Here is a 21342-nt window from a genome sequence, read left to right on the forward strand (position 1 = left end):
TATTTACATTGAGATGTAATCCATACAGAAGGCTGTGCTCTTTGATCTTAATGTTTTAAGTCCTCTTCACTTTCAGCAAGCAAGGTTGTATCATCTGTATATCGCAGGCTATTAATGAGTCGTCCTCCAACCTTGATGCCATGTTTTTCTTCATATAACCCAGCTTTTTGGATGATTTGCTCAACATACAGGTTGAATAAGTATGGTGAAAGAATGCAACCTTTTTTAATTTTAAGCCATTCAGTGTTCCCAGGTTCTGTTCAAACAAATTCTTCTTGGTCCAGGTACAGATTCCTCATGAGCATAATTAAGTGTTCCAGAATACTCTACTTAGCAATGTTGTCCATAACTTGTCATGATCCACACAAAAGCATCTGTGTAGTCAATAAAGAGAATATCTCTCTGATATTCTTGCTTTCAGCCAAGATCCATTGGACATCAGCAATGATATCCTTCATTCCAAGGCCTCTTCTGAATCCTGCTTGAACCTCTGGAAGTTCTCTGTCAATGTATGCTTGCAGCCATTTCTGTATTACCTTTAGTAAAACTTTACTTTGCATGGGATATCAAAGAGATTGTCCAATGATTTCCGCATTCTGTTGAGTCACCTCTCTTTGGAATGGTCACAAATATTGATCTCCTCCAATCAGTCGGCCAGATAGTTATCTTCCAAATTTCTTGGTGTAGATGAGTGAGTGTCTCCTGTGCCTCCTCACTTTCTTGAAAGATTTCAATATTTTTTCCATCAATTCCTGGTGCCTTGTTCTTTGCCAATTCCTTCAATGCACCTTGAACTTCCTCCTTCAGTATCATTGGCTCTTGATCATATACTACCTCTTGAAACAGTTGAACATTAACCATTTCCTTTTGGTACAGTGACTCTGTGTATTCTCTTGATGCTTTCTTCATCATTAAATAATTTGCCCAGGGAATCTTTCAATAACGAAAGTCGAGTTTTAAATTTTTTCTTCAGCTTCCCCAGCTTGAGAAATGCTGAGCATGTTCTTCCTTTTTGGTTTTCTGATTCCAGATCTTTGCACATTTTTTTTGGTAATATTTGGCATTATCTTCTTGAACTGATCTTTGAAATTTTCTGTTCAGCTCTTGGACCTCCTCATATCGTTAATTTGCTTTAGCATTTCTACACTGGAAAGCAAGTTTCAATGTCTCTTCTGACATCCATTTTGAGCTTTTCCTTCTTCTCTTGTCTTCTCAATGACTTTTTGCTTTCTTCATGTATGATGTTCTTGATGTCATCCCACAACTCTTCTGGTCTTCGATCTTTAGTGTTTAATGCATCAAATCTGTTCTTCAGAAGATCTCTAAATTCAGATGGGATATAGAACTCAACTAGAGGAAGATAAAGAAATCTGATAAAAGAAATAAGTGTAAATTGCTACAATTTGATGAACTTGACCTATACTTATGTATGTAGTAGCTCAAAATACCGACTAAGAGAGAAGGAGTCTTCACATCAAGAATCAAATGTATTCCCTCTGTACACAGGGTTGAAAGGGACAGATAACTTAGATATTGGCTACCTAAAATGTGAGGGAGGGGTGCGGGAGGAGGGAAATAAAGGCATGAAGTGGCTGACTTAAAAGTTTTCAAGAGAGTTCAGCGTGTGTGAGGAAAGGTAGAACTCCACTGAATAGTTTTCATCTAGTCTAGATGGGCCTGGTGAAAGGAGTGGGAATAAGATTTTTATGATTCTATAATGAATAACTGTTACCATGGCTAATTTCAATTGTCACAACTGTAAAGGTAGACATTTTGTAACATAAAAGGGGGAGTAGTTAATCCATTATTCCAGGAACAGAGGACTCTAGGACCATCAGGGAAGAAGAGAATGAGTGTAATGTTGTTCTTCTATTCAGAGAAGCAGTGACACCAGAGATGGAGGCAAAGATAATGGCATGGAGATATAGAGCTGCTGAGGACTCTAGACTCATGGAAAGATAAAAGTTTGAGATGGCAGCTAGGAGGCAGGCTTATAGAATGTGTTCTTGGTTTGTTCAAATGATTATATATTCCTGAGTATTTTGTGTATATCAAAAAACAAAAGCCAGAGAGAATAGGAGCAAATACTGTTGAATGATGATGTATGGAGGCAATTGCAATCAATGCAAGAAAATGAAATACAATAGAATGAGTTGAAAACCAATGATCTCCCATGTAAACTATCACTCAATTCACAATAAAAGTGTTTTTTAAAAAAAGGTACAGCCAGAATGCTACTTTGAAGTCAGGATGGCCAGACTTCAGCTCTCATATTTCAGACATATTATTCAGAGATACCAGCCCCTAGGGAAGGACATCATGCTTGGTAAACTGGAGGTCAACAAAAAAGAGGAAGACTCCCAATGAGATGGATTGGCACAGTGCCAGCAGCACAGCAATGAGCTCAAGTTAATGATTGTGTGATTGACAAAGGACCAGGTAGTTTTTTTGTTGTACTGTGCATAAAATAGGTATAAGTCAGTACCAACTCGATGGCACCTAACGATAGCAACAACAACCTGTTTGCTGTTAAATTCTGTGAAGTCCGTTTGGACTCATGACACACCTGTATTGGGTTTCTGAGGCTTTAACCCTTTTGTGGAAGCAGACACCTTCATCTTTCTCCTATGGAGTAGCTGATGGGCTCGAACTGTGGACCCCATTGTTCACACTCCAGTGCTTATCCTATGGAGCCACTGCACTACCCTAAATACATAAAAATAAAAATATGAAAGAGATATAACTATTATTTGCAACAAATCAACTGGGAAACTATTGGTAACAGTAAAAGTTAAATGACTATCAATACAATGGAACAGAATCCAGAATCCAGAAATTAACCTATCCACATCAGGCCAGATCTTTGACAAAGGCCTGATGTGACAAAGGCCTTTGACAAAGACATAATCTTTTCAACAGATGCTGCTGGCAGAACTGGAAATCGATACTCAAAAGATTGAAACAAGACCTTTACCTCACACCATAAATGTGAATCCCAGAATTATAAAGGTCATCAATGAAAAAATGGGGACAAATTTAATGGCTCTAACACAGGGCTCACAAAGATTAATTAAAAATGTGAAAAATTACACAAACAAACAAAGACAAAATAGATGATTGGGACATTCTAAAAATTAGACCTTATGTGCATCAAAGGATTTCACCAAAAGAGTAAAAAAGGGAGTCCACAGATTGGGGAAAAATCTGTTGCAATGACATATCAGACCAGGGATTAATTTTTAAAATCAATAGGAAATGACAACACCTCTAAAGAAAAAGACAAATAACCCATAAAAAATGGACACAGTGATCTGTCCTGTAAACTTTCACTTAATTTACAATAAAAACTTTAAAAAAAGAAAAAAAGAAAGAAAATGCTGTGGAGCTCAGTTATACTCTGACACATACGGGCTAAACTGTGACTCAGAATCAACTCAATGGCAAATGCTTTGTTTTTTGTTTTGCTTTATGAAATGAATAAAGCAAGACTCAGACATGAAAAAGAAAAAAAAAAAATGGGCACAGAATATGAACAGATACTTTACCAAAGAAGACATTTGGGTAGCCAAAAACGTATGAAGAAATGTTCACAATCATTAGCCATTGTTGTTACTGTTAGGTGCCATCGAGTCGATATAGACTCATAGCAACCTTATGCATAGCAGAAGGAAACACTACCCAATCCTCACTATCATTGCCACGCTTGAGGACATTGATGCTACCACTTTGCCAATCCATCTTGCTGGGTGTCTTCCTCTTTTTCTCTTACCCTCCACCTTTTCAAACATAATATCCTTCTCCAGCGACTGGCCCCTCCTGACAATATGTCTGAAGTATGAGTGATGAAGTTTGGCCATCCTGGCCTCCAAGGAGCACTCTGGCTGCACTTCTTTGAACACAGATCTGTAGGTTCTTTTGGCAGTCCATGGCACTTTCAATATTCTCCTCCAACACCATAACTCAAAAGCATCAATTCTTCTAGAGAGATGCAAATCAAAACAACAATGAGATATCATCTCACACCATCAATAACAGTGAAGTTCAAAAAAGCAGAGGACAATAATGCTGTTGAGGATGTGGAGAGACTGAGACCCTCCTACATTGCTGGCGGGAATGCAAAACTGTCCAACCACTCTGGAAAACTGTATGGTGCTTTCTCTGAGTGTTGGAAATAGAAATACCTTATAATACAGCAATTCCTCTACTTGGTATATATCCACAAGAAATATGAGCCAGAACACGAGTAGATATATGCACATCAATGTTCATAGCAGCACTATTCACAATAGCAAAAAGATGGAGACAGCACAAGTGCCCATCTATGGAAAAACAAGTCAGCAACAGAATCATGAGAGGCCCCAGTGCCAAGCCTCAGTCCAGGGTTTACCACCTGTCACATGTGGCCTTGTCTAGACCCAGTCCTAGAGTAGAGGGGAGGCACTGAGACTCTGACTCCTGACCCCACCCCCCCAACCTGCCAGAGCAGCTGGGCCTCCCACTAGTCCCTCACTTGGGCTGCTGCAGCCTCCAGTCAGCATGGCAACAGCCGCCCAGCTCAGGGTGTGAGCTGAGGGGTGCCTAGATCCGGCGCACTGAAGCCCCTGTGCTAGTGCCCCAGGAATTGTCTGGCGGGTCCCACACAGCCCAAGCTCACACTCTGTGGTTGATGTTCAAGGTGGGTAGGAGTTGACTCTGACTTTCAGGAGACTGTTGCTATGGGTGCCAAAATGGCATCGCTGAGATAAGGTGAATACTTGACAAATAAAGCTAACTTTTTACCAATAAAAAAAAAAATTATTTGCTCAGCATATAGACTGAATAAGTATTGTGAAAAACTACAGCTCCAGCAATCACCTTTCCTGATTTTAAACCATTCACTACCCCCTTGTTTTGTTTGAATGGCTTCCTCTTGTTCTATGTACAGATTTCTTATAAACACAATCAAATGTTCTTGTATACCCATTCATCAAAATGTTATCCATAGTTTGTCATGATCCACACAGTTGAAAACTGTCCTTACAGCATAAGTAAACATATTTCTGGTATTTTGTGTTTTCAGTCAAGCTCCATCTGACATCAGCCTTGTTCCATGGCCTCTTCTGAATCCAGTTTTAATTTCTGGCAGTTCCAAGTCAATGTACTGTTGCAGCCATTAAAAATTATCTTCAGGAAAATTTTACTTGCATGTGATATTGTTTGATGATGTCCATGTTTCTTTGAGTCACCTCTCTTTGGAATGGGCCCAAATATGGATCTCTTCCAATCAATTGGCCTGGTAGCTGTCTTCCAAGTTTCTTGACATAGTTGAGAAGTGAGCACTTCCAGAGCTGCATCAGTTTGTTAAAAGATTTCTATTTATATTCTGTCAATTCCCGGAGCCTTGTTTTTCTCTAAAACCTTCAGTACAATTTAGACTATAGGCAATAATATTATTTAAATTACCAATAAGAAAAATGCCCAAGATAAAATTTACTAAGAAAAGTGTAGAATAATAGGAAGATAACCATAATGTATGGAACATTAAAGAACTCTTGATGTGTTTGACCGTAATTCCCCTAAACAGTATTTTTAATGAAATCTGCTTTAATATCTAAGTGGCATTGAATGTGGGGAAGGAAAAGGGGAACTTTACTAATTTATTATAAAATTTTCTAGACACATAAAATTATGGGAATAGCCAAAAGAGGAGTAAAGGGGATGAAGATGTGAGCAAACTGAATTTTTTCTTCAACAGCCTAGTCTTGGTAAGCTGTCCCTTAAATGGTATTAAGCACAGTAAGTCTGTTTTTTGTAAGTCTTCCTTTGTTTATGTAAGTCTTCCTCAATAGGGATCTAACTTCCCAAGTATAAAAGAAGTGTGATGTCCCAGTGTGGATAGAATAATATCACTGGCCTACGTGCCAGAATTCAAATAGTATATTGGGGTAGGGATAAAGGAAGCTGTATTAAGATATGATGCATTTACCTCTGCTTTGTCCAAATTGAATAAATCAGTCAGGAAGTGTGTGTATATACACAGACGGGTATATGCACCTACTAATTTGTGGCTCATCTGATGCAAAAATAAAGCAATATTCAAATATTTTGCATAACACCAAAGTCTGAAACACATAAGGTGACTTTAATAAGATTATTTAATAAGATTTGACTTTAGAAAAAATTACATGTAGGTAGGTAATTTTACAAATATCTAACAAAAAATGTCAATATTCCTAATATATGAAAAACTCTTTCAAATTTCTATGAAAAAAATGACACTTAATAAAATTGTGCCTACAAAAGATGAAACAGATCTAGCCAATAAAAATGGATTTGCAAATAAAACAAGGTTCCTCTGTTTAAAAAATGTATCAGCTTATAGGGGGAGAAGTGAGACAATATTTTATATTGGAAAGGGATAACCAACACTGTCATAAGTGTCACTCTTGTGAGATTTTATTCTACAAATTATATTCCCAATTTCATGGATGTTAGCAGAGACATGAAACACTTGGATCAAAGACAAAAGATCCCCTTGCTCATACATAGCATTAGCAATGATATTAGCACACTCTTGGACTAATTCTCCAACTCCCAGTTCACATATGTGATCCTTTACCTGAATTTTTTTCTAAGGAGATCACTGGGTAAAGATGCAAGTATACATGCAAGTACATACATATACAAATATTTCACTGCATTATTTCAGTAGCAAAATGATGGAACTAGCATAATTGTGTGATTCTTTAAATGATAGCACACCATGGGATTATTGTGAAACCATTAAAATAATCATATGTTGTTAAGTGCTATTCAGTCAATTCTGACTCTTAATGATCCTGGGTAAGGTTTCCTAGGCTGTAAATCTCTGCTGGAATAGAAAGCTCAGCTTTCTTCCAAAGAGCAGTGGGCTCAAGCCTCCAACCTTGTGGTTTGCAATCCAGTACTTATTATTGACATGAATGTAAGTATCTAGAAACACAGTCATGGGTGGTAAGCAGCTCAGACTAATTATGAACTTATTTATATAAAGTTTTACAATGATGATTTTGCCTAAAAGAGATCTCTGAAAAAATCTTCAAAATACCAACAGTGGTTATCATCTGGTAGGTTTGGATGACGTTTAGCCTTCTTACTTATTTCTATTGTCTGATTTTCTACAACAAGCAATTTTTTTTTTTAATGATCAGGGGTTAAAAAAAAAAAAAAAAGCTTTCATTTGAGGGGGGCAGTAAGGAGTTGAATTTGAAGCTAACCTCAAAATAATTCCAGTTTTCTTTAACTTTCTGATTGTAACTTCCCAGCCACTTCTATGATTGAAGGACATACGATTGCTTCACTTTAAGTAATGATTTTACTGATAAATCAACTGTATCCAGGGATGAACAATTTTAGATGTCATGGTAAGTAGTTCCTGATAAAAGGGTGGTTGGAGACTTAGAAGATAGAGTTGATACGATGAAGAATACATGAGTGCTCATTTTAAATGTGAAAGTTGTACATGTTGAAATTAGATGGGTGAACATCTTTGCTTCAATCTCTGCTCGTCAAAATACTGTTGACCTATTTTAGAAGTTCTTTGATATTTTCCTTTTATTGTCAGCTTTAATTTCAATGTTAAAGACATAGTAAATTTTTAAAGGCAGGGATCTAGGGGAAATTTCTTTTTAATTTTAACTAGTACCTTTGGATGGGTATAAAAGCAAGCACAGTCTCATTTATGTTAAAGCAAATGTTTTTAGTCATTGTATAGAGGAGGTTCATTTTCATAAGCTGTACTACTAGGCTGTATTCAAAGGGACTATTCCCATTATTATTGGCTTTGTCCAAATTGCCATTTATATGTAATTTGTGTATATTATTGTTGTTATGGTTAAGTGCTGTGGAGTCGATGCCTACTCATAATAACCGTGTATAGGGTTTAAACATTCTTATCAATGGAGAAAAGATTGAAGTTGTCAAGGACTTCATTCTTCTTGGATCAACTATCAACACTCGCGGAAGCAGCAGTCAAGAGATCAGACAACGTATTGCACTGGGCAAATCTGCTGCACAGGAACTTTTGAAAGTGTTGAAGAGCAGAGATGTCAGCTTGAGGACTAGGATGCGCCTGACCCAGGCCATTGTGTTTTCAATAGCCTCATATGGATGCGAAAGCTGGACAGTGAATAAGGAGGATCGTAGAAGAATTGATGCCTTTGAGTTGTGGTATTGGAGGAGAATACTGAGGATGCCATGGACTGCCAAGAGAACCAATAGATCTGTTTTGGAAGAAGTGCAGCCAGAGTGCTCTTTGGAGGCCAGGATGGCTGGGCTTCGTCTCTCCTACTTTGGACATGTTGTTCGGAGGAAACAGTCGCTGGAGAAGGATGTCATGCTGGGTAGGGTGGAGGGTCAGAGAAAAAGAGGAAGACCCCCAACGAGATGGATCAGCCAGGTGGCATCATTGATGGACTCAAGTGTGGCAGCGGTAGTGAGGTTGGCCCAGGATCGAACATTGTTTCGTTCTGCTGTGCATGGGGTCGCTATGAGTTGGTTCCGACTCGATGGCACATGACAACAACAACAACAGGGTTTCAAAGGAGCAGCTGCTGGGTTTGAACTGCTAGCCTTGTGGTTCTCAGTGCTGATCCTACAGCCCCACCCCAGGAATTCTTTATAATTTGTTGAATTAATTTCACAGGGAACTACTGATTTGTAGCTAAGTTTTGGTTTTTGAGTTAACATTTATAGCTCCGGTTATTATAAGGAAATAGATGCATAATCCAGATGTCACTCTGGACTTCTCTGTTTCTTGAAGAATTAAATAAATTTGGTTTAAATTATCAATTTATTGGTTTTGTGAGTACTCACTTACTCTGTCCACAGAATTTCTGAGACTTCCCTACTTTATTTTTATATGGTCACCTCTACAAAAGTTAATAAAATAAACAAAATAAAAGCTGTCAATTTCAACTCACAGTGACCCCACATGTTTCAGAGTAGACCTGTATTTCATAAGGTTTTCAATGGCTAACCGTAATGGAAATAGATTTACAGGCTGTTCTTCTACATTGCCACTGGATATATTTGAACTTCCAACATTTCAATTTGTACTGAGTACAAATCATAAGCACTATCCAGGAACCTTATGGCCACCTCTACATATTGTTAACCCTAATATGTTCATGCCATTATAATTCAATTTGTACTATCTGATTTCATCTTCATTCTTTAGAGAAACAGAAACAATGTGTCATTGTAGGATAAGCACTGGACTGCTAACTGTAGAATGGCAGTTCAAACCCACCAGCCACTTCTCGGAAATTCTATATAGGGTTGCTATGGGTTGGAACAGACTGGACACCACTTAACACAGCAATCTAACAACAACAAAGAGATTTAGTTCAAGGGATTTACTTGTAGGACCATCAGGGACTGACCATGAAAAAATCCATTGGTTGGGCAGCAGGCAGGAGACTACTGCAGACTTGTATCAGAACATCCTTAGATCATGTGACATGAAGCATACAGAAAGGACCTTCCAAAATATTTATACTTTGGAGACAGACCACACTCTAAGGAGCTCCCTTTAAACTGATTGATAGATTGTTGTTGTTAGGTGCCAATGACTTGGTATTGACTCATAGTGACCCTGTGTAAAACAGAATGAAACACTGCCTGGTCCTGGGCCAACCTCACAATTGTAACCATGCTTGAGCCCATTGATGCTGCCACTTTGCCAACCCATCTCTCTGGGGGTCTTCCTCTTTTTCTCTAACCCTCCACCTTACCAAACATGATATCCTTCTCCAGTGACTGGTTCCTCCTGACAATATGTCCAAAGTAGGAGAGACGGAGTTTGGCCATCCTGGCCTCCAAGGAGCACTCTGGTTGCACTTCTTCCAACATAGATCTGTTTGTTCTTTTGACAGTCCATGGTACTTTCAATATTCTCCTCCAACACCATAACTCAAATGCATCAACTCTGGTAGATTACATTATAAAAAGTGACTGCTTACATTGCTTTAAATTACATTAAGAAACAGCAACTAATCTAGTGTTTGACCAAAACCATTGGAATCCATAGTTTAGACAGGGTGACATATAAAATTAGCCATCATACCAGCCAAAATAAAGATCTCATGATTTTGCTTTATTCTCCATGGAAAATTCAATTAGTTATGATTTTGTACATTTAGTAACTTTATTAAAGGTCTGACAGGTTTTCAGAAGAGCTCACATTACACCTCACAAAACTTTTCACTCATCAAGCTCTTTCTAAATGTATGATGCCTTCAACATAGGACCCCTGGAAAGAATGTTGTTATGTGGCATCAAGTCAATTCTAACTCATAACAACCCTACATATTACAGAACAAAGCATTACTTGGTCTAGCACGATTCTCACAATTGTTGTTATGCTTCAGTCCACTGTTGGAGACATTGTGTCAATCCATCTCATTAAGAGTATTCCTCTTTTCTTTCTTTTTTCAACTTTTTGTTTTTAATTAAATTAACAATAAGTGAAGGTTTACAGAGAAGAGCATCAGTTTTACATTCAACAAGTCTTACACTTTGTTTCACCTCACTGATTGCAATCTCTTTCATGTAACAACAGTTATCTCACTTCCTCTTTTTGGTTTATATTTCCATTCTATCCACCTTCCCATCCTTACTCAACTTTGTCTTTTTAATCTTGAATAAATGACCATTCCAAGGTAAGCATACCATACTAATGTTGTTGCCTCTGCTATATACATATCTACTGCTTGGCAAAAATTGGGCCATAAGGGTAAATTCCATTCCATCCCTGAAGGGTGGCCAAGAACCAGAGTCTGGAGTTCCACCAGGCTCTTTCTCATTAGTAAGTCCAGGATTTTTTATAATTTTGAATTTTGTTCCACATTTCCCCCTACTCTATCCAGGACCTTCTAATGGGTTCCATTTCAGAGTTATTGGTAGTGGTAACTGCGCACCATCTAGTTCTTCTAGTCTCAAAGTCATGGAGACTGATATTCACCTGCTTCATTGGCCCATTGGACTAGTTGATTCCAAGCATTTTCAATTTTCATCACTCTTCTTTCTTCCATACATGGAGAGACCAATAGTTGCACCTTAGATGGTCACTCATGAACTTTAAGATCCCATTTGCTACTCACCAAAGTAGGATGTAGAACAATGTTTTTGTGAGCTATGTTATATCAGTTGATCATGGTATCCCCTGAGACTATGGTTCTGAGACCCCCAGACCTAGGAACTCATTGCCAATTAAAAAGTGAGCACAGGACATGAACAGACATTTCACCAAGGAGGAGATCCGGGCAGCCAACAAACATATGAAGAAATGTTCATGATCACTAGCCATCAGAGGGATGCAAATCAAAACAACAATGAGATATCACCTCACACCAGCAATAACAACAAAGATCAAAAAGTAGAGGACAATAAATGCTGACAAGAATGTGGAGAGACTGGGACGCTCCTACATTGTTGGGGAAAATGCAAAATGGTCCAACCTTTCTGGAAAGCAATATGGCGCTTCCTCAGAAGGTTGTGAATAGAAATACCTTATGATCCAGAAATTCCTCAACTTGGTATTTACCCACAAGAAATACGGGCCGTAACATGAGTAGATATGTGCACACCAATGTTCATAGCAGCACTATTTACAATAGCAAAAAGATGAAGACAGCCTAGATGCTCTTCAATTGAAGAGCGGAAACAAACTTTGGTACATACACACAATGGAATACTATGTTACTTTGAAGAACAATGAGGAAGCTTCAAGCCATTGAATAACATAGACCAACCTTGAGGACATTATGCTGAGTGAAATTGCGGTTGTTGTTGTTAGATGTTATCAAGTCGGTACCAACCCATAGCGACCTTATGCACAGCAGAATGAAACACTGCCCAATTCTGGGCCAACCTCACTGCTGTTGCCACGCTTGAGTCCATCGATGTTGCCACTCGACCAATCCATCTTATTGGGGTTTTTTCCCTTTTTCTCTGACCCTCCACCTTACCAAACATGATATCCTTCTACAGTGACTGGTGTCTCCTGACAATATGTCCAAAGTAGGAGAGACGAAGTTTGCCCATCTTGGCCTCCAAGGAGCACTCTGGCTGCATTTCTTCCAAAATGGATCTATTGGTTCTTTTGGCATCCCATGGCACTTTCAATATTCTCCTCCAACACCATAATTCAAAAGCATCAATTCTTCTACGGTCTTCCTTATTCACTGTCCAGCATATGAGGTTATTGAAAATACCATGGCTTGGGTTAGGCACACCTTAGTCCTCAATTTGACATCTTTGCTCTTCAACACTTTAAAAGGTCTTGTGCATCAGATTTGCCTAGTGCATCGTTGATAAGAACGTAGGTTATTGGTCCAGTAGTGAGGATATTTGTTTTTTTTTACATTGAGATGTAATCCATACTGAAGTCTGTGCTCTTTGATCTTCATCAGTAAATGTTTTAAGTCCTCTTCACTTTCAGCAAGCAATGTTGTATTATCTGTATGGAAGAGATATTCTATGGGCAAAGTATTGAATGATGCAGAAAGCATCATAAGAGATGAAAGGAATACACAAAGTCACTGTACCAAAAAGTAATGGTCAATGTTTAACCATTTCAAGAAGTAGCATATGATCCAAAGCATATGGTTGTATGCTTTCACCAAATTTATGCAATCTGTATGCTGAGCACATAATCAAAGAGCCTGGATTATATGAAGAAGAATGTGGCATCAGGATTTAGGGAAGACTCATTAACAATCTGCTATATGTTAATACAACCTTGCTTACTGAAACTGAAGAGGACTTAAAATACTTACTGATGAAGATCAAAAACCATAGCCTTTAGAATGGGTTGCACCTCAATACAAAGAAGACAAAAAAAAATCCTCACCACTGGACCAAAAAACAATATTCACATAAATAGAGAAAAGATTAAAGTTGTCAAATATCTTATTTTGCTTGAATCAGTCATCAACACTCATGGAAGCAACATTCAAGAAAAAATTATATGTTTAGTAGACAAATTTTTTGCACAAGATCGCTATAAAGTTTTAAAGAGCAAAAATGTCAGTTTGAGGACTAAGGTGTGCTTTACCCAAGCCATGGTATTTTCAATAATCTCATATGAATGTAAAAGTTGAACAGTGAACACGGAAGATTGTAGAAGAATTGATGCATTTTAGTTACGGTGTTGGAAGAGATATTAAAAGTACCATGGACTGCCAAAAGAACAAACAAATCTATGTTGGAAAAAAATGCAGCCAGATTGCTCCTTAAAGGCCAGCTAGGCCAGACTTCGGACATTTTGTCAGTAGGGATCAGTACCTGGAGAACAATATTATGTTTGGTAAAGAGGATGGTTGAAGGAAAAGAGAGAGACCACCAATGAGGTGGATTTGTACAATGGCAGTAGCAATGGGCTCAAATGTAGCAACAATTCTGAGGTTGGTGCAGAGTTGGGCAGTGTTTCATTCTGTTGTACACTGAGTCACTGTGAGTCAGTACTGATTTAAGGGCACCTAACAAATGTTCTATTGGCTAGAGGTTCAAATCAGGGTATTTTAACTGTTTATTCCTTTTGAGGGCTAGAAGAGAAAAACTCTTGTATACCTCTCCCCTAGCTTCTGGTTGTTGTTGTTAGGTGCTGTCGAGTCTGTGTGGACTCATAGTGACGTTATATACAACAGAATGAAACACTACCAAGTCCTGCACCAATTTCATAATCGTTGCCACACTGTGCCAATCCATCTTCTAGGGGGTCTTCCTCTTTTTCTTTGGCTCTCCACTTTACCAACCGTGGTGTTGTGCTTCCCCAAGGGATCGCCCCTCCTAATAATATGCTTGAAATATGAGAGTTTAAGTCTGGCCAGTCTGCATTTTAAGGAGCATTCTGGTTGTACTTCTTTCAACATAGATTTGTTTATTCTTCTGGCAGTACATGGTACTTTTAATATTCTCCTCTAGCACCATAACTCAAGCACATCAATTTTTCTAAGGTCTTCCTTTTTCATTTTTCAACTTTAACCCATAACAGGAATAAGATGTAAATGGAGCACAGTGAACCAGATCCTCTCTCAAGAATTTGAGTTGTGAGATTCAAGAATTGAATCAATAATATAACTCTGGATGAAAGAGATGGCAGACAGGGCAGATATATTGGACCATATGTTGATAAAACCAGTTAGGTATGGGAGAAGATATTAAGAAGCAATGTTAAAAGACCTTGCAGATTTAGATTAGAGAAAGGCCCTTAATTCTTAAATTTTCAGTTCTAGTTTCTGTATGGATTCACTCTACTTTGTTTATATTCTTAAGTGTTCATGTTGTACTCTAGTTTAAGTGAGTTTTATTAGTTGCAACCAGTAAGCCTATATAAACAGCCAGGATTATAATTTACCTAGTTAACTAGTCAGAAAACCAAAATGCTCAGCATTTCTCAAGCTTGGGGAAGTGAAGAAAAAAAATCAAGCCTTGACTTTCATTATTTAAGGATTCTCTGGGCAAATTATTGAATGATGCAGAAAGTATCAAGAGAAGATGGAAGGAATACACAGAGTTACTGTACCAAAAGGAAATGGTTAATGTTCAACCATTTCAGGAGGTAGCACATGATCAAGAGCCAATGCTACTGAAGGAGGAAGTCCAAAGTGCATTGAAGGAATTGGCAAAGAACAAGGCACCAGGAACGGATGAAATAAAAATTGAAATCTTTCAAGAAAGTGAGGCTGCACAGGAGGCACTCACTCATCAATGCCAAGAAATTTGGAAGACAACTATCTGGCTGACTGATTGGAAGAGATCCGTATTTGTGCACATTCCAAAGAGGGGTGACCCAACAGAATTGCGAAATCATCAGACAATCTCTTTGATATCCCATGCAAAGTAAAGTTTTACTAAAGATAATACAGAAATGGCTGCAAGCATACAATGACAGAGAACTTCCAGAGGTTCAAGACGAATTCAGAAGAGACCGTGGAAGGAGGGATGTCGTTGCTGATGTCCTATGGATCTTGGCTGAAAACAGAGAATATCAGAAAGATATTTACCTGTGCTTTATTTACTACGCAAAGGCTTTCGATTGTGTAGATCATGAAAAGCTATGGACAACATTGTGAAGTATGACTATTCCAGAACAGTTAATTGTGCTCATGAGGAATCTGTACCTGTACCTAGAAGTAGTTGTTAGAACAGAACATGGGAACACTGAATGGTTTAAAATTAAGAAAGGTGTGAGACAAGGTTGTATTCTTTCACCATACTTATTCAACCTGTATCCTGAGCAAATAATCCTAGAAGCTGGGTTTTACAAAAAAAAAAATGTGGCATCAGGATTGGAGGAACACTTAATTGTGCTCATGAGGAAGCTGTACCTGGACCAAGAGGCAGTTGTCCAAACAGAATGTGGGAACCCTGAATGTTTTAAAATTATGAAAGGTGTGCGACAAGGTTGTATTCTTTCACCATACTTATTCAACCTGTATGCTGAACAAATAACCCAAGAAGTTGGGTTATATGAAGAAAAACATGGCATCAGGATTGGAGAAAGACTCATTAATAACCTGTGATATGCAGATGATACAACGTTGCTTGCTGAAAGTGAAGCGGACTTAAAACATTTACTGATGAAGATCGAAGAGCACAGCCTTTGGTATGGATTACATCTCAAAGTAAAGAAAACAAAAATCCTCACCACTGGACCAATAAACAACATTCTTATCAATGGAGAAAAGATTGAAGTTGTCAAGGACTTCCTTCTTCTTAGATTAACTATCAACACTCATGGTACCAGCAGTCAAGAAATCAAACAATGCATTAAGCAAATCTGCTGCACAAGAACTTTTTAAAGTTTTAAAGTTTGCACTTGACCCAAGCCATGGTATTTTCAGTTATCTCATATGCACACAGAAACTGGACAGCAAATAAGGAAGACCGTAGAAAAATTGATGCTTTTGAGTTATGATGTTGGAGGAAAATATTGAAATGCCATGGGCTGCCAAAAGAACCAATAGATCCGTTTTGGAAGAAGTGCAGCCAGAGAGCTCTTTGGAGACTATAATGGTGAAACTTCGTCTCTCATACTTCGGACATATTGTCAGGAGGGACCAGTAGCTGTAGAAGGATATCAAGTTTGGTAAGGTGGAGGGAGGGTCAGAGAAAAAGAGGAAGACCCCACCAATGAGATGGATTGGCCAAGTGGCAGCATCAACGAACTCAAGCGTGGCAACAGTAGTGAGGTTGGCCCTGGATCGGGCAGTGTTTCATTCTGCTGTACATAAGGTCTCTGTGAGTTGGTACTGACTCAATGGCACCTAACAACAACAACACATGGAGAAGTCCTTTTGTGGCACTTGGTTTAATGTGTCAGATTGCAGTCATTTAAACTGCAATGTTAGTGGTTCAAGCTCACCAGCATTTCCTCGGAAACCCTATACAGGGCCGCTATGGGTTAGAATCAACTCAATGGCACTTAACAACAACAACAACATGGAGTTTTACAGTCTACTACAGAACTTCCCATTATCCCTACTCCCAGTTCCACAATCTATCCCAAATAGTACCCTTGGTAAGTTCCTACTACTAGAACAGATTTCTTTCTTCCCTTACCCCAATTCATCCTGTGTACACATCCCTGGGCATGAATAAACAACCTATGTTTGGTCTAGCAACCTCTTGGGCCCCTTATTCCAGAAGATGGACCATCTTGAGAATTTCTCACCACACTGGACAGCAAGGTTGTTTTGAACTGCAAGTCTCAAACTCACCAGCAGCTCCTCAGAAACCCTACACAGGGTTTCTATGGGTCAGAAACTACTCCATAGCACTTACAATGATAACATATTAGTGAGTTCTCAGGGATCACCAACTGTCTCCTGGTGGATGTTGTAGAGACTGGAAGTGTGCACATGGCTTTCTATTCAGTGCTGGTTCATACACCTCCAGAAACAGGGATTCTATGTGTGGCACCTGACCTCAGGCAGTACAGTCTGCACTGGAGGGGTTATCATTGGCTGCTGGGTTGGAGAGGGCAGAGACTGGCCACATCTCTGGCTATCAGGAGGGCATGGAACAAGTGAGAACTGCATCTCATTCAGTTCTGTGTCTACAGGTCACTGTATTGTCAATCACTCACAAAGGCTCAAATGGTGGTGCCATTCCAGGCTAGCCTTTAGTATGCCCAATTTTCTTCTCTTTCACTGCTCCTGTTCTGTTTCCTTTTCCAGTCAACAGGGTTTGAGATTCAGGGTTCTTGGGTCACCATCTGTCTCTGTTTCCCTTGGTCTGCCCTGTCTTTATTTTAGGGAGTCTGCTCAGTGTATCTGCCTACTCCACTATCTTGCCATGGAAGTCTCTGCATGAGCTGTTTTAAACCCATTTCTCCAGTTAAAAAAAAAAAAAAAAGAATTTCTGTTCCCAGGGATAGCACATGTTCTCCTCTCTGTGATGTAAGCTATTTTTCAGACTTATAGTTTTGAAGAATAATATAATCACTCTTTACAATACATCAAGCATTTCTCAGTATATTTTTTTTTGGTTTGGAGGTAAGTTCTTTTAGTTAAGCACTTAAAAAATTTAGAATTACAATGTGGCATCTCATCGGGAAGCATGAGAAGTTAAAGCACAGGAAACGTGGAGCTCTATTTTTTCCCCCTTAAGCTTTAAATGACAATAGTTGCAATGTTCCAAACTTCTCTTTATGCCCCAGATTCTTCTATACAGCCTGCATTTAAAATGAAATAAGAATCCCGTTATTTTAAAGAAGTATTTACTTTCATGAGGGTATTCCAAACCTGCCACCACAAATAAATGCCAGTTTGAGAAAGAGCTTCAATAAAAAAGGACTGTATGGGGAAATGTGGCAATTGGGTTTGGGAGCATTTTTGTTTGTGTTTTTTTTCCCCCTTTGTCGATAGATTTTGATATGCAGTGAACTCATAGAAGTCCAGTTGCTCTTTAGCCAAGATATGAGAGCTAATGCAAGGTGTCATTTCTACCTCTAAATAATGTCTGCAGGATTTGTGGGTCATAATGAAGCATCTTATTGATTACATTATGGGAAATCAATTCAAAAGTCTCCCAGACTTTTAGCTCAAGGACGTTGTCTATACATGTAGTGACAGGCTAACTGTTCATCACTGTGACTAAAACTGAGTACCACAGGATGCCCAATTACAGCCCTGGTGGGAGGATTTTCAGGGAAGTAATTGTGGTTTCCTTCACTGCCTTCATGTGGCATTTGAGTGAGGGCCTTCACTACTCCTTTCACAGTCTGGAACAGTAAGTGCACTAATGCGGTTTTCTGCAATTTTGACTTTTGTCCACTAAATTGAATCAGTGCCCAACCCCCACAATCTTTAATAAAACTATTTTCCACAGATGCTGAGCAGCTGTCCTTGTCTGAAGATGCTTTGAGAAAGGGAGGCATGGGCTGGAAACACTTATTTTCCTCTGTTCATAATAAGCAGACTTGTTCATGGCAAACAAAACTCCCTTCAAGGAAGGGGAACAACAAGATGAAGTGAGTCAAGGAGGAGCCAGAGAGGATGGAGGAATGCAGTGGAGGAGCTTTGCTGAAAGCCCTCCTACACTGGCTGGATTCTTAAGGGCATCTGGCACCCTCTATATGCTACAATTATAAATGGCTAATAAAGTGATTTGCATCAAATAGGTTTCTTTATATATATATATATATATAAAACATAGGACATAGGCTCTATGGCTATTGCTGTTGTTGTTAAGTGTGTAAAGTTGGTTCTGACTTATAGCAAACCTGTATAGGGTTTCCAAGGAGTGGCTGGTGGGTTTGAACTGCTAACATTGTGGTTCAAACTAACTTTATGATCTTTATGGTCCAGTGCTTATCTTACAGTTCCACACCAGGACTCCTATTTAAGGGACTTTAATCCACTTGACAAAAAAAAAAAAAATGTTAGAATTATCTGGGCAGTTCTAACATACCTTAGCTACTGTTCACTGGTGTACATAGATCTGATAATATTCTTCTGCATTCATAGTTTCTATATTTATAAGATGAGGAGAAATACTATGACTATGTGAGAGAACTTCAAGAAGTTTGTTGATAAATGGAATTGAAAGATAATGGAAAAATTTCACTAACCTTTTGATGTTCCCTTGTATAGTAAAAGAGAACCATGTTATTTTTTTCTATCGAAGAATGATTTCATTCTCCCCTATTTTCCTTTAATTCTACCCCTTAGTCTGTGAGTATAATATAAATATCCTAAAAGGACAACAGTGGATAATGATGTCAAGTCAATGCCAGAGTTGGGTTAAGGTGGGGGACTGTGGGAAACTCGAGTCAAATTTAGGTTGCTAAGAGGTCACATCCCCTGAAATATTGAGAACTAGCAAATTTATTGAACAGAGGAAGGGGATTCTGAGTGCTTTAAATATCAAGAAAGGTATGCACCAGGGTTGTATCACTTCACCATATATATTCAGTCTATATGCTGAGTAAATAATCTAATAAATTGGTTTATATGAAGTAAAACATGGCATCGGGGTTAGTGGAAGAGTCGTTAACAACCTGCAATAGACAAATGACACAATCTTGCCTGCTGGAAGCAAAGAGTACTTGAAATACATATTGATGAAGATCAAGGACTTCAGCATTCAGTATGGATTGCACTTCAATGTAAAGAAAACAAAAATCCTCACAACTAGACCAATAAATAACATCAAGATAAATGAAGAAAATATTGAAGTTGACAAAAACTACATTTTGCTTGGATTCACAATCAACCCTCATGGAAGCAGCAATCAAGAAATCAAATGACATATTACATTAGGCAACTGTGCTACACATGACCACTTTAAAGTGTTGAAGAGCAAAGATGTCAGTTTGAGGACTAAGATGAGGTATTTTCAATAGCCTCATATGCATGTGAAATTTGGACAATGCATAAGGAATACTGTAGAAGAAGTCATACATTTGAGTTACAGTATTTATGAAGAATACTGAAAGTACTATGGACTTCCAGAAAAGTAAGCAAATATGTGTTAGAAGAAATATAACCAGAATGCTCTTTAGAAATGAGGGTGGGAAGACTTTGTCTCCTATTCTTTGGGCATGTCAGGAGGGACCATTCCCTAGAGAAGGACTTGGGAAAGTGGAAGGTCAGTGATAAAGAGGAAAACCCCCAATGAGATGAAGCGGCAGACACAGAAGCAGCAACAATGCTGTTGTTGTTTTTAATTGCTGTCAAGTTGATTCTGATTCATAGTGACCCTGTATAAGGTTTCCAAGGAGCACCTGGTGAGTTTGAACTGCTGACTTTATGGTTAAAACCAACCTTATGATGGAGTGCTTATCCTACGGAGCTACACCAGGACAATAGGCTCAAATAAAATGACTGTTGTGAGGATGGTGCAGGACTGGGCAGTGTTTCATCCTGTTATGCATACGGTTGCTATGAGTGGGAACTAACTTGATGGTACCTAACAACAACAAAAACAACGAGCAATACATCCCATTCTCCCAACTCGACCTGCACCTGGTAACCACTAAGAAACTTTGGTCTCATGTATTTGCCTATTCTGGAGATTAATGGGATCATACAATATTTGTTCTTCTTTGTCTGATTCAGTTCACCTACATTGTTACTTTGATAATGTAATAGCCATAATCTGATATTGTAGATGATTGGATTTCTATTAAATTTGTTTTTGCGTCATTTTAGCCTACTTTCTACATTTTTTGTGCAAAAGAGATATCCTTAATGTCTCACTAAATCTGTATTCCACTCAAATAAAGTGAATTACACTGCCCTGGTCAGTCTACAATATATGAAGATCATTCCTTCAACAAGATCAGTACATCTTTTGTGTTAAAATAAACCACTATCCAAATTCTTAACAGAGAGAAAAGAAAACAAGATACAAGCAAGCTATGAGTAATGATTTCTTTCCATTGTCAGAAACAAACTTTTCTGCATTTGTTTTTGTTCTATCTCAAAATTTAAAAAATAATAATAAAATTGGGGTGGGGGGAAGGCTACTATTTTAAAACTAGAAAAAATATTAAGCTACATTATCTTAGCCATAATACATTTTGATGATGATGATGGGTACAAAACTGTCAGTTTCATTTCTCAAGAACAAATTGTCAATCTAGACTGAGGAAGACGAAACACTCTGCTATGTCTCTCGATGAGCAAAATTGTTGGTTATGTCTCTGGAAGGTGAAAGTCCTTGGATGTATGAGAAAATTGTCAGATGCATATTTTCAAGACAGAATTGTTGGTCATGTCAGTTAAATAACAGGGTACTATTATCTTACTGTTGAACTGTGGATTTTACCATTTTGATCTCCTTTGCCGTTTGAACTGATGAAGTGAATGCCAC

At 38.4% G+C, this 21342-nt stretch overlaps 1 pseudogene; it reads right to left on the minus strand.

Annotated features, from left to right (window-relative positions):
- The window catches only part of LOC102831829, a 28940-nt pseudogene extending 10537 nt beyond the window's left edge, over positions 1-18403 (minus strand).
- Between the last annotated feature and the right edge of the window lie 2939 nt (positions 18404-21342).

The sequence above is a fragment of the Chrysochloris asiatica genome, unplaced genomic scaffold (assembly GCF_000296735.1).
Source record: "Chrysochloris asiatica unplaced genomic scaffold, ChrAsi1.0 scaffold00285, whole genome shotgun sequence".
In the NCBI taxonomy this organism is placed as follows: domain Eukaryota; kingdom Metazoa; phylum Chordata; class Mammalia; order Afrosoricida; family Chrysochloridae; genus Chrysochloris; species Chrysochloris asiatica.